The 13,997-nt window shown below is 38.4% G+C and overlaps 1 protein-coding gene across 16 annotated transcripts in view; it reads right to left on the bottom strand.

The window, feature by feature from the left end:
* The window catches only part of PARD3B (par-3 family cell polarity regulator beta), a 1,143,268-nt gene that overhangs the window by 1,098,280 nt on the left and 30,991 nt on the right, over window positions 1–13,997 (bottom strand). For 13 of the 16 annotated variants that reach the window (XM_077154798.1, XM_077154797.1, XM_077154802.1 and 10 more), the window contains exon 1: window positions 397–13,110. The exons of the other annotated variants lie outside the window; for them this stretch is intronic. The gene's annotated coding sequence lies outside the window, so the exon portion shown is untranslated. Of the gene's footprint in view, window positions 1–396; window positions 13,111–13,997 lie in introns of those variants that run through there. 16 annotated transcript variants of the gene reach the window in all.

The following is a 13,997-nucleotide window of genomic DNA, read 5'->3' as shown; positions in this document are numbered from 1 at the left end:
ACATTCATTTCACTGCCACGATCTTGCCTCCTCGGCTTTACTTCGCCACTTTTCTGCACTGTTATCTGAATGAAGTGCATCTTCCCAGACTACGACCAGTCTGATGCAATAAACATCTAAAAACTCCCCATCATATGATGCACATGTCAAGTTCTTAACCACCATCTGTGGAAATATCCTCAAACAGAAAACTATCAGAACAAAGGTGATACTTTTAATTGCTTAGGGGGAAAGTCCAGACTTCCAAAACACACTTTGAATTTTTATCACCTATTTTGTTCTTAAGGTTTTACATCATTGGAAATAGGGATGATAAATCAAGCACCCAAATATTACATCATTATAATAAACTAGTTGACATCTTTCTCATGAGACAAGAATTACTCATGCTCTTACCTCTTCAGTAAGCACATTACCTGCTGTGTTCTGAATTCTGGCAGAAGCTGTCTTTTATGAAGTCACTGTTACCCACCACACACACACACACAATCTGTACAAAGAAGTGTTCACCACACAGATGCCCAGACACTCAGGCTCCAAATTTTTCAGTTCCAAATATTCCACTCAAGCAGAGTTTTTCAAATGAAAAGTAAACCAGCTCACAAATAAGAACTCTCATAGCCAAGACCCTTAGTACTTCAAGTTTAGTATCAGCCCTTTTTCATTTTATTCTTTAGCCTAATAAATCGTTTACAAAACTTTAAACTAAAGGAATTGATTCCTATCAGAGAAGAGCCCTACTCAAACATTCTCAACTAGGATTCTCAATCTGAGCCCTATTGACATTTTGGGCCAGATGATTCTTTCTTGTGAAGAGCTTTTCTGTGCATGTAGAATGTTCAGCAGGAACCCTGGTCCCTAGCCATGAAATGCCAATACCCTTTCACCAAGTGACAACCGAAAATGTCTTCAGACATTGCAAAATGTCCACTGGGGGTAGGGGTGGGGGGAGCAAACCCACCCCCAATGGAGAACTACTGATCTAAACAAATTCTCACTTTTTCTAACCCTTGTTTTAAAATGAGAAAATCCTTGAAGAATTGGAAGCAAATTAGCTCTGAGCATAAAGACTGATGTGGAAGCAGCAGACCAGGGTTCCAATCCCGATTCTATCCCAGGGTTATAGCCTAACATGAGCTGGGAAGCCTGGGCTTGGAGCCTGGCCTGCCACTTGCCAGCTTGGTGACCATGGACTAAGCACTTAACCTCACTGAGCTTCAATTTCCTCACCTATAAAATAATGACAGTAGTAAGTATTCATGGAATTGAAGATTAAATGGGTTAACAGATGGAAAACATTTAGGAAGTATCTAATATAATAAGCACTAATTAAATCTAGCTATCACCATCATCATATTGCCTAAATCCTCTATGCCTCAGTTTTCTCATCTGTAGATTACAGAGGTAAAAATGAAAATCCTCTTTGCTGAGAGAATTATATGAAATGATGTACTGTAAGCATGTGGAATGGAATCTGACACATAGTAATTGTTCAATAAATGCTTGTTATTTCTAGCCTGAATTTTAAGGATATATAAACAGAGTATTTCATTTTCTCTAGTAAAACTACAACAATATACTTTGATCAGTTTAAACCCATTACCTCAACCCCCTCCCCAATAAAGGATGATTCAAGGAAATACATATGTATATATGTGTGCGCACAGAAACTTCAAATTCTAATTTCCTATTATTATATTAGAATTGTCAAACCATATGCCAATTAATCAGCCCCAAAAGAAACATAGACACTAAAAACACTTTGCACAGTACCTGGCACAGAATAACTGCTCAGCAAATATCAGCTACACTTGTTGTTATGATACATCACCACTGACTATAGTCTACCCAGAACTTTTGCCTAAATATACCACAAGAAAAAGGAGATGAGAGCCTGGAAATGACTCAGAAACACCCAACACCACCACTGAGAAATGAAATGGATGAGAGGGAGTAGAAATTAGAAAGGATGTTGTGGAAAGCTTCCTTGGTGATTTTATTACATAGTACAATAAAACCATGTGCATGTGTACACACACACACCTGCCGCTTTGTGTTGCAAACTATCCAACTAGAGCATCAGCTTAAGACATGAAGAGTTAACACCTTATTTTTAATTCAAAAAGTTTATTACAGCAATATGCAGGTATCTCCTGATTTACAAACAAATATTTAAAAGTAATTCAAACACTGTTTCTCATTCCCCTAACCTTGTTTTTGACTTAGATCACCCAGATTGATCCATAAATCATGCCCCAGGGGACCTATGGGGAAAACTTTGGTGTAGCAAGGGTTAAGGAAGTCCCATCCCAGCTGTTGGTGGGAGACAAGTCCCTACCAATCACTCTCTTTAGGGTGCCTTAAGCTACAATGAAACTTTAAAGAGAATCAAATATTCAAGTTGAGTACTCAAAATCAGACCAGCCAAAGGCAGAGTGTGTCAAGGGCAGAGCTATAAACTGCAATATTCTAGCTACTAATTCATCGACCTACGATAAGAAGGGATGGGGAGCGAGAGAGTGGCCAGAAGGAAAAGAACAAGTGGCTTGTAACCTGGAACTTGTATAATTGAGGGATGCAATATCTGAATAACAGAGCATATTCATAGGGCAGTACCTAAGAGCCGTGTTTCAAGGTACCCCATAACAAGGACCAGAACTGCCTGTGTCATCATGGGTCAGGGACAACAGACTTGGATCTCCACGAGGCCCTTATATCTAAGAGCCCAGCAAAGATCAATTCTACTAACGAAACAACAGAATTGTCAAGACCCCAAGCTGACCCATCAGGTGTACAGGGTGTTAAATCCTATAAACACACCTCTTCCCAGTTACTGACCTTTCACAAAAGTTAGCCCTGGCTCTCTGAAGCCCTGGTGAGCCTCACAGAGAAAACTAGGAGGAAAGCTGGCAGAGCCCCACACCCACAAAGATGACACCAACCCAAGGACTACATCATTCAACAGTAGTTTTAAGTCCATTCCACACAAAAGGGAGGGAAAAAATGCCTATTCAGCTATATCAACAGGGACCAAACAGAAGATTAAAATTTGAACGGCTTTCTTAGCACCAGTGAGTTTCAGAGGGTCAATAATTTACGTTTTCCCTTGAACAGAAAAAGAAGCTTACGCATCACATTTTCCAAACTATTTAAATAATTTTTAGGTTCTTTATGGTGTAACTTAGGTTTCCACAGGAATGGTTTTATGACTTAAATTTAAAAGCCAAGACGGATTAATATTTTAAGGGTTCACCACAACTGTTAAATTAATGACTTTTAAAACCAAAAACAAGTTCATTTGAAAGAAGGACGTTAAAAGACACATAGTAATGAATTGCCATTTTCATAATTTCAGAAGCTATACATGTCTAAGACACACAGATTGTAATGGAACCAGGTACATTACCGTCTTCTGTAAATTAAATTTGGTGGACAACTCAGAACCAAAAGCTGGGTCCTGTTAAATTGCAAAGTGAGTCTAACATCTGCCGCTATGAAAGAAAGAACACAATCTCGCCAACCAAAATCCAGTAACTAAAGCAGTCATTCAAAGAGTAGAGGACTTAAGCTCAGAACAAGAAGTCTGGAAAAAATTAATTTACAAGACTGATGAGCTTTAGTAAAGGGTTTGCTATTTGTTTATCTATTCATGCCATCTATTCAACAAATGTCTGAGTGGAAACTATGTGTTGGGCCCTGTGATACATACTGAGAATATAAACTCCATACCTGCTCAAAGTCCACTTGAAAAATAGACATTTTATTAAAGTTACACTTATGTTCTCAGTGTGTCTGGCTTTAAGCACTTTAGAAATGTGAACTCAGTCTCCCATAACATCCCTATTATCCCCACCTTACAGATGAGGAAACTGAGGCATGGCATATGCAAGTTGCCCAAGGTCATACAACTATATAAATCAGAACTTATATCTGAACCCAGGTAATTCGACTCCAGAGCCCACACTATTGACAATCATGTTATGCAGCTTCCCCAAACTCAACTGTTACAATTCTAGGGGCTGGACCTTAGACTATGTGTATGAAGAACAGGCATCTTAATCTCTTCCAGGGATTAGTACTCACATAACAGAGGAACAAAGTGCCCACTGGAGAAGGAAGTAATTCTGTCAAAGTCTGAGAATTAAAGATACAAAGCATACATATACAAATTTTTTTAATGAGGTACCTACTAGCTGGGTTTCATAAGAACTGTCATCATATCTTTGAAAAAAAGGGACAGCAATGAAACGCAAATATGGTGAAGTAGAAATAAAGCTTTAGGACATTAATAGGTTGTTTTGTTTCTAATCACCAGTTTCAAATAATGGGAAAATATTTTCTCTGGTACTGTAACCAAGAAATCAGTAGTCAAGGAATGATTTTGATTACTGAATCATTACATAGGTACTTCTTTTTGCTTTCTGGTATATTGGAGTAGACAGAAGGAAATTCCTGAAATCTCTAAACTGTAATCCAGCTGCCTTGATCTTTGATAATGACTGTATAGCCTTTATCTTCTTCCCCTGCGACTGTAAAATCCTTGTGACTAACCTTCATTTGTACCCAGTTACCCAGTTTTTCAACTTTAGAGTCTTGTAATCAGTAAAGATAGCCCACAATGTTTATTAATGAAGGGTCTTAGGTCGGCCCAGAACTAACCCACTCCAAGTCCAAAGTAATCTTGATAACCAAGACTGGATCTAACCAAAATGGACCCACCTGACACGTGCAGGAGCTTAGACTTTAACCTACAAGTCACCTATACCTCATTCCACCATTTTCTTAGACTCGGTCTGTGACTAAGCATATAATCAATCTGCACATGCTCAATAATTAGACCACCTCTAGTTGTATCATTTGGGGTCACTGTGCGCATTACCCTACACCCTGCCCATCTTTTCTCTAACAAAACTATCAGAATTACTGCAGTTCCAGGAGACAGATTTTAGGCCACTAGGCCATCTGCTCTCCTACTCTGCTCCTGGTGATAAACTCTTTCTCTCTTTGAAAGCCCAGTGTCTCAGGAGTTGGTTATTGAGCACTTCAGGCAAAAGAATCTGCACCCTTCGCCCGGTAACAGTACCATCATTCTTAAACATCTAAGTATTTGTACAGAAAATCCAAAGAACAGTGTCTGTGGACAAAGGAAGCCCCAGGCACAGTCTCCCACCAAGGGATTTCTCAAAAGAAAGCCAAGCACAGGAGGACACAATGACACCAAGTGACTGGTTAGTTCATCAAGTAAAAGAAATGCCCCGATTGGTCAATCTCTTGACCGCTCTCCAAGAGAGGGAAGAGAATGGTCAAGGCTGAGGTCATCAGGGGTCAACAGTGACAGAAAGCAACAGAAGCCACAGCAACAGAACAGGCAAGCAGACAGTGATGGACAGAGCAGAAACGACGGAGAAGTACTGAAATGCAGGTCCTTCAGCAAAAGAGAAGACCAGACCAGTGATGGCAAAATTAAAGAGCAAGGCTAGAGAAAAAACAGTGAATCTCAAAGCATTAACACTGGGTGCAGCAGAGGGCCACTGTGATGGCAAGAACTCAAGGAGTACAATCACCCTGCAGAGCAAAATCTGTCATTAATTACATACTTTATTAAAAGCATCAACCTGTATCAGCTAAGCACATGGCAGGAGGGAGGATATAAGTTGAATGGAGACATCTATTAAAAAGAACAGACAGGTGACCAACCATCTCTTCCACTTTGCTGCTGACTGATTTGAAAATAACCTCTAACCTCTCTCTTAGCCACAGTGGCATCACTGGCAGAAAAGAACGACAGCCCCAACCTCTAAGGCTGTAGGCATCAACAATGCATATAAAGTGCTTGGCACAATGTCTGATGGACAGTAATGCCCAATGAATGTTCCGTATTATCATCACCACCAACAACAACATAATAATTATCTATCATTATCATGCCTACAAAGAATCTTACTCTCTAGTGGGAAAGATCAGGAGTAAAAAACAGTTTAGATGAGGAAAGCACAGAAACTGCAAAGTGTGAGGATCTGGGCCAATTTGAGCATGTTTTATCTCACTTCAGCATCATATTTGAAGTAGAGCGCTACCTGCTACTTAGGACTCAGATGGAAGAGCAGACTGGAAGAAGAAACATGGAGACCAACAATGTTAGGTTGTGGTCAGTCATCTACGTCAACACAGTCTCTGTAGCTAAACTCACAGATCATTTCTGTGTGAATAACCTTAAGGCAGCAACAAAGTCTGAATTTTATTTTTTCTGTGAGGCCTTCAGAAATCCCTGCTCCCCGAGCACAGTGGACATTCCTGAGGGCCACCTCTGAAGCATCGTGCTTTATAGGTGGAATGCACCATCACATGGGCTTACAATTATCTACAGGAGGCTAGGATCTACAATATCTTTAGTGTGTCTCCATTGGCTGGCAAAATTACTGACACATTTGCCAACTAAGTGAATGGATGATTGATTACGACTTTTATTTACAAAGTAGAAACCGTTATCTGGATTGTACAATTCATTACAGAGTCAGTCAATGAAGCTGCTGGGAGGAAATCACATGCACTTATTGTGCTTTATGGAATTATTTCTGATAAATAAATCAAGCATCTAAATATCTTTGTTTTAATGGCTTTTGATAGAACATCTTAAAACATAGGTCAAATATCCCTTTTCTCTTTAACCACAGGTCAAGTTTATCTTTATGAGCATCAATGATAATGTCCTGGGTTAGAATATAAAGGAAGCTCTAGAGAGCTATAGGTATAGGTACAGAGCTTTCTCCCACAATGAGGAGCTCATCACCACTATACGAGCTCTTCACCCTCCTTCCAACTTCTCTTTCTATCCTCTCTTGTCTCTGTCTCCTAGAGAAACAAAATATAGGAGCAAGGCACCTGGTATCTTAGAAAGCTTTCATCTAAAAAATTATCTCTAGTTGAGGAAAGTGCTTTTTCTTCTGGCCAGAAAACTAAGCACTTTGTTTTCCATGTAACCAACCACTATCACTTATGAACACTTGACTTTACTTTTTATTCACTCCTCCCCAACTGGACGGTTCTGTTCTAGATCCATGAAGCTACTCAAAGACTAATTTCTTGAAAAAGATTTTTCCTTCCAGTGTACAGAATAAAATCTATAAGATTACGAGCCAACTGCTATCATTTTTTCTATAGCACTATACTGTAAAAACCTTTCCTGGTTCCAAATTGAAATTTTCAACAGATCTGCATGTAGTCATAACAATAACAAGTATAAGCATATTAGTTAATTCAGGAGAGTAAATAAATATCATGGACATAAACCTTTAGTGCTGGTTTGAATTTGTGGAGCCCACAAAAGTCATGTCCTTTAATCCTCATTCAATATTGCCGGCTGGGAGCTTTTTGATTGTTCATATGGAGAGGTGACTCACCCGACTGTGGGTATTAACTTTTTTTTTTTTTTATCTCTCACATGGGCAGGCACTGGGAATTGAATCTGGGTCTCCAGTAGAGTTCTTGCCTGCTGAGCCACCATGGCCCACCCTGGGTATTAACTTTTGATTCGATGACTTCCATGAAGTTGTGACTTCCCCATCCCAGGTGGGTCTTGATTATGTTACTGGAATTCTTTAAAAGAGGAAACATTTTGGAGAGTCCCTTTTTTAGAGCCATCAGAGAGCAGGAGAGCCACAGAGCACATACAGCCAGAGATCTTTGGAGATGAAGAAGGAAAACATCTCCACAGGAGCTCAATGAAACCAGAAGCCTGAAGTGAAAGCTAGCAGAGGCTGCCATGTTCACCATGTGCCTTTCCAGTTGAGATTGAGAAACCTGAACGTCATCAGCCTTCTTGAACCAAGGTATCTTTCCCTGGATGTCCTAGATTGGACATTTCTACAGCCGTACTTTAATTTGGACATTTCACCATCTTAGAGCTGTAAATTAGCAACTTAAATTCCCCTTTTAAAAAGCCATTCCATTTCTGGTATATTGCATTCTGGCAGCTAGCAAACTAGAACACCTATATTAATTCATATTATAATGTTTCAGAGTCCATAATGTGATCTGTCAGTGTCCATAATGTGATCTGAACTGGGTTATTCTCCAGCTGATCATTCACTCATATACTTTAAGTGCTTTCTGTGTACATAGTACTATTTAAGACATTATGTGGATTAAACCAAACAAGCAAACAAAACAAAAGAAGGCATCTTCACCTTCAAGGAGGTTACAATCTAATTAGGAATATAAGATACACATATCTCAAAAAAAAATTTCCCACTAAATTAAGGATGCAAACAAATTTAAAGGCAAAAAACCTATCTTGAAAGACTTAGAGCTCAGATATTACTTGTATGGAAATATACACTGTTAATTATAAATGATTCATCTATTCACCATCATAATAGGCTCCTAAAAGACCATTCTTTGGCAGCATTTAGAGATTAGTACTTAGAAATGTGTACTTAAAGTAATAAATCAGAGAGTAAAAAAATATTTTATGGCTGGGGAGGAGACTTGGGGACAAACAATTCTGTGCTTGAGGTTTTAAGAGTTCATGGTCCTTGCCCAAGGATTCAGAGCTAGTTTCTATTCATAGAAGAGTCTCAGCTATAACCCCAGTGCCTAAATGCCAAGGGCAATGCTTTTCCCCAAATCCCACATCAATCTACTTGACTTTCTTTGGAACCAGTCTGAATGAGTAGATTTCCTACTCTTACTATTGCCTGGAGTAGTAGAAATAAAGTATACAGAAATAAGAGCTAATATCAGCAGGATAATATAGTTACATATAAACAGTTATAATAGCTACTGATGAGATCTTTGGTTTCTTCTACTTCATCCTTATATTAGCCTCTGGTTGATTTACCTAAGACTGCTTTTAACATGTCATTATCACTGCTTCCCCTTGCCTTTGGAAGAAAGTGCCTACCCATGTAATCAAGATTCTCAATACTGTGTCCTGAAACTACTACCATCTTAACCATCTGCCCTCAGAAAGTGAGACACGTACTCCAGTTGAATGGATGTAATCACGACAAGAAGAACACAAATTATAAAGCTTTCTTCTATCCACTGTTCTTTGCAGGCTAAACCGGAAAGCAGGCACAAGGCAGCCTACTCCACAAAGATGAGGAATGGCCCAGACCCACCTGGTAGATACTTAAAGTTCTCTCCTCCATAAACAGGGCCAAATTCTTTCTATTTCACACCTAGGCACTTCTTGGGTGCAATGAATTCCTTACGTTTACCAGACGCTCTTTACTCAGAGTAAAAAAAAAAAAAAAGCTTTCTATCTCTATCACTGGGATTTGAGGTCATTCAGCTTTCTGCACTCCTCTTTGTGACTCTATTAGTCTCTGATATATAGCACTGTTACCATAAGGCCACAACCATGAGGCAAGCAGCCCCACCTGAGACAGCCTTGGTACATGAACGTAGGATGTTCAATTTGTACAATGATACACCATCCACATGCCCAATGAAGAGCTGCAGCAATGTCTATTATCCATTTGATGATTACTGGTCTATGATACATACCTTGTAATTACAACCTATATTTTGACACTTATATAGGATATCACTTAAATATTTATACCATACAAATCCATTCTCCATGAATCAGAACTTAAAGCTAATCCAAGTGAAAAAAAAAATTCTACTATAAAGATGAATGATCACAACCTTTGTTTTTGTTTTTAATAAAAGATAAGAGCTCATACATAGAGACTATTAGTGAATATTTAGAGCAGCTCTTTTCAGGAGTATCCAAATATGTAACTGTGCAGAGGCTGTTTTTCTCTTTACTCCTATATCCGTGTGCACATCTTAAGTGTAATGACAGTAAACACACAAGGCTACTCCCCTAACTCCCAAAGCAAGGCACCACGTTTCCCAATATTCAGTGGGAGGTTGATGAAAAATAAAGAAATACTGTCATTTAAATGTTGATATACTTGGGTTATGAAATACAAAATAATTATACATTTTTATTAATTAAATTTTAATCATTTCCTGTAATTACTTAATCCACTGGAGAGTGTTTTCTTATTCTAAGCACACTAACAGTAGAATGTCCCAAGTACAGTTGATGGTCTAATGATGTATTTTAAATAAGTTTTAGAATTGCTGCTTCGGAAAAATCTGTTAACTTGAAGACTGACCTGTACAATCCTTAGATGAGCTTAAAAAATATTCAGTAAGATTAAGAACAGACTCAAGACATTTCTGTTGACAGAAAAGTACAATTTGTTCCTAACTTCTGCTGCCAGATCCTACGTTGGTTCTCAGTCAATGGCAAAATAGTCTCTCCTTCCCCAATCTTAATTCCATGGTAACTGATCTGTTATTCCTTTTTATTTTTTAATAAAACCTTTGGTACAGATTGTGAAAAACCTTCAAACTTCTTAGTAGATTGACTTTGTACACCAAGAGAAATAGCTATTTATCCACCTAAGGAAACGTGCTGAACTAGCTGTGAACATGTTTCCTATACTGCACTTCAGCAAGCAGTTCTCAGAGTATGGTCTATGAACCCACAGGGGTGTTCAGACCTTTTCAGGAAGTCTGCAAGATCAGAAGAAAAAGGTTATTTGCCCATTTCACTTGTTCTTGCACAAGTTTACAGCAGAGTTTTCCAGAGGCTATATACTGTGTGATGACATCACTCTGATGGCTGATGGAATGTATACCTGCCTATTGTTTAGTGTTCCAGCACATCTTTGGGAATTTTAGGATTTTCTAGAGGTAGCTCTTCAGGAGAGGATTATTCATTTTCAAAATGAATAAATTTTTGTCCTCAGGACTTGTGTCTTTATTAAATAACATAATTATTGCTAAATTAATCATTATTTTGAAATACCAAGGTTTTCCCACAGTATTATAACAATCTTTTTTCATGATAGTATATCTTCAAAATTTTTCCAAAATTTGAATTTTATCAAAACTATAACTTACTATTTTATTTAAAAATGGGTCACTAATTTAATAGAGAGAATAGAAACCCCACTTTCCCAACTTACATCTGTATAGTCTATATCTAGAGATAACAAAGTGATGAAACTAAGACATTAGAGGTCTGTGACATTAGAGGACTGAACATGTCATTCCTCATAGAATTGAGGAATCTACTCCAGAAAACTGGGAAAAACTGTAAAACAAATATGACGAAAATTACCTTTCATTTGGCTTTATAGATAATAGTAATTTGCTTCATGTCTTATTCCACAAAGTATCCTCCAAGAGTTAAGTTGTGGTATCATTTTGAAACTAATTGTTGTGGGTTGAAGTGCATGCTCCCAAAATATATGCTCAAATTCTAACCCCCAGCCCCTGTGAATGTGGCCTTATTTGGAAATAAGGTCTTTGCAGATGTATTCAAGTTAAAATGCGGTCATATTAGATTAGGGTGGGCCGTAACCCGACGGCAGGAGTCCTTTTAAGAGGGATGGATATTTGGACATACTGAGATATATGGGGAGAATATCATGTGACAATAGAGGCAGAGACTGGAGAGAGACAGCTGCAAGCCATGGGACATCAGATTGCTGACAACTGCCAGAAGTCAGAAAGAGGCAAAGAAGAACTCTCTGCTCCAGCCTTCATAGAGACAGATCGTGGCCCAGCTGACACCTTGACTTCAGACTTCTAGCCTCCAAGAACTCAAAGAATACATTTCTGTTGTTTCAAACTGCGCAGTTTGTGGTAATTTATTGCACAGCCCGAAGAAACGAATACAGCAATCATTAAGCATTTAAAAGAAAAGGAATTAAATATTTTAAATGCATACATGATGAGCACTTTAGAAGACAAGCATTATTATGGATTTTCAAACTAGAAATGAAAAAGCTACTGAAGCATCTAACAGAGTAAATTATTGTATTGTATCAGCTGGAGAAGTAAATACAGTAATTGAAAGACTAATAAAGCCTTGTACAGGTGCCATTGCTGAATGCCTGCTAGATGAGTGGAAAAACAAGGCAGTGCCACTTCCCAGTTATATGGTAACTCTTTAAAGTTTTAGTTACAAACATGAAGACCGAGTTAAAAACTCATTGGCAGAATTGTATTTTTACCTTATAAAGGATGAATGCACAGTCCAGACTGAACATGTCATTTCTTTTGTATGTGAAGATTAATTGATGCTGATGCTAGTTGAAGCAGTTTTGTTTATGTAAATGCCTGAAAACACACACTGCTGAAATAGTCAATGTGCTGAATAACTTTTTGGAATCGCATGGTTTATACGGAACTATGGCGGCTCTTGCACTGCTGGTGCAAAAGCACAATGAGAGGGTAAAACTTCTGATGCCCTAGCTGGAATAGAGGCAGTGGAAATAAATCATACTAGCAATCAATGTATTCTCCATGCCACTTATTTACAGCTTTAAGAACAAAAAAAAGACACTTTAAAAATGTCCTTAATGAAGCAGTAAAAAGTATTAACTCTCAACCATTGGTTTCATATCTTTCTGATATTCTGAGTAAAGAAATGGAATGTACACATAAAGCAATTCTGTCTACTGAAGTATAACTGTCTTCTCAGGGAAAAGAACTTGCGTATTTGAGTTGCAAGCTAAATCAGCCGAATGAAGCACTATTTTAATTTGAAAGAATGACAGACAAACTATGGTTATTAGTAACTGAGCTTTTGTCAAATATATATATTTAAATGAATCACATAAGCCTGGATATTTAAAGGAAAACAAATGATAGTATTTGTTGCCAATAATAAAATAAAACGGATCAAAATTATGGAAAACTCGTCTCCACCACTGTGAACTTAAAAGCTCCCCAATACTTAAACCTTTCTGATGAAACTGATGGTGATATTAAGGTGTAGGTTTTGACATTGCATGATTAAATGTGGCAACATTTGGAAAATTGGGGTATCTCAGCAAACCAGTATTTTCCAAGAGACCAACACATGATGTTACAAAATCATGCACAGAAAGAAAATCTATTTACAGAACCACAAAGACTAATAAATTGTAATGAAACTGTGTGTCATGGTTAGGAACAGGTGTCAACTTGGCCAAGTTGTGGTACCTATTTATCTGATTGGGCAAGCGCTGGCCTGTCTGTTGCAATGAGGACATTTCATAGGATTAGGTCATGATCACGTCAGCTACATCCACAGCTGATTCCATTTGTAATCAGCCAAAGGGGAGTGTCTTCTGCAATTAGTGATGCTAAATCTAATCATGGGAAGCCTTTTAAGGAGGACTCAGAGGAGACAGGTTCCATTCCTGCTTTGGCTGGTGAGTCTCTCCTGTGGAGTTCATCCAGGCCATCCATCGGAGTCATCGGCTTCGCAGCCTGCCCTATGGATTTTGGACTCTGTGTTCCTACGGTCACGTGAGACACTTTCATAAATTTTGTATTTGCAAGTGTTCCCTGTTGATTCTGTCTCTCTAGAGAACCCTAACTAATACATCTTGGTACCAGGAGTGGTTCTTAAGAAACAGAATCTTAAAAATGGGTTTTTATGAATGGTTTTCTACTCTGACTGGACTCAGAGACACTAAGGACTCTGATTCCCGTAATCAGAATGACACTCCCAATCCATGGACTGAGTTGGCAAAGGAGATAGTCAAAATATCATCATTCGATTCTCCTAATGCTTCACTTGTACAAAGCCAGACTCTGGGGGATAATGTTTTTGACACCTTTACAGAGTTTTGTAGAAATAAGAGTTATAGAGATGTTGGTTGGTTGTTAGATACACTGTCTACATTAAGGGGTGAAAGGGATGGGCTTAAGGTTTCAAACGAGAAGCTTAAGTGCCGTCTGAAAGATGTAGACGTTCCTATGAGTATCCTGAAGGAAAATCTTATTTCCTATAGCCGTAGACTTGAGATCTCTGAAAATCAGACTCAGAATCTTATTGTTAGAGTAGCAGCTTTACAACGTAAACTGAAATCTCAGTCTTGCATGGTGTCTGCCGTTAAAGTGAGGGCATTGATTGGAAAGGAGTGGGACCCTGAAAAATGGGATGGTGACATATGGATTGATAGTGATGTTGGGGG

This window comes from Tamandua tetradactyla, chromosome 3 (genome assembly GCF_023851605.1).
Source record: "Tamandua tetradactyla isolate mTamTet1 chromosome 3, mTamTet1.pri, whole genome shotgun sequence".
NCBI lineage: Eukaryota > Metazoa > Chordata > Mammalia > Pilosa > Myrmecophagidae > Tamandua > Tamandua tetradactyla.
The sequence above is the reverse complement of the archived record's forward strand: the minus strand, read 5'-3'. Positions and strand labels throughout refer to the sequence as shown.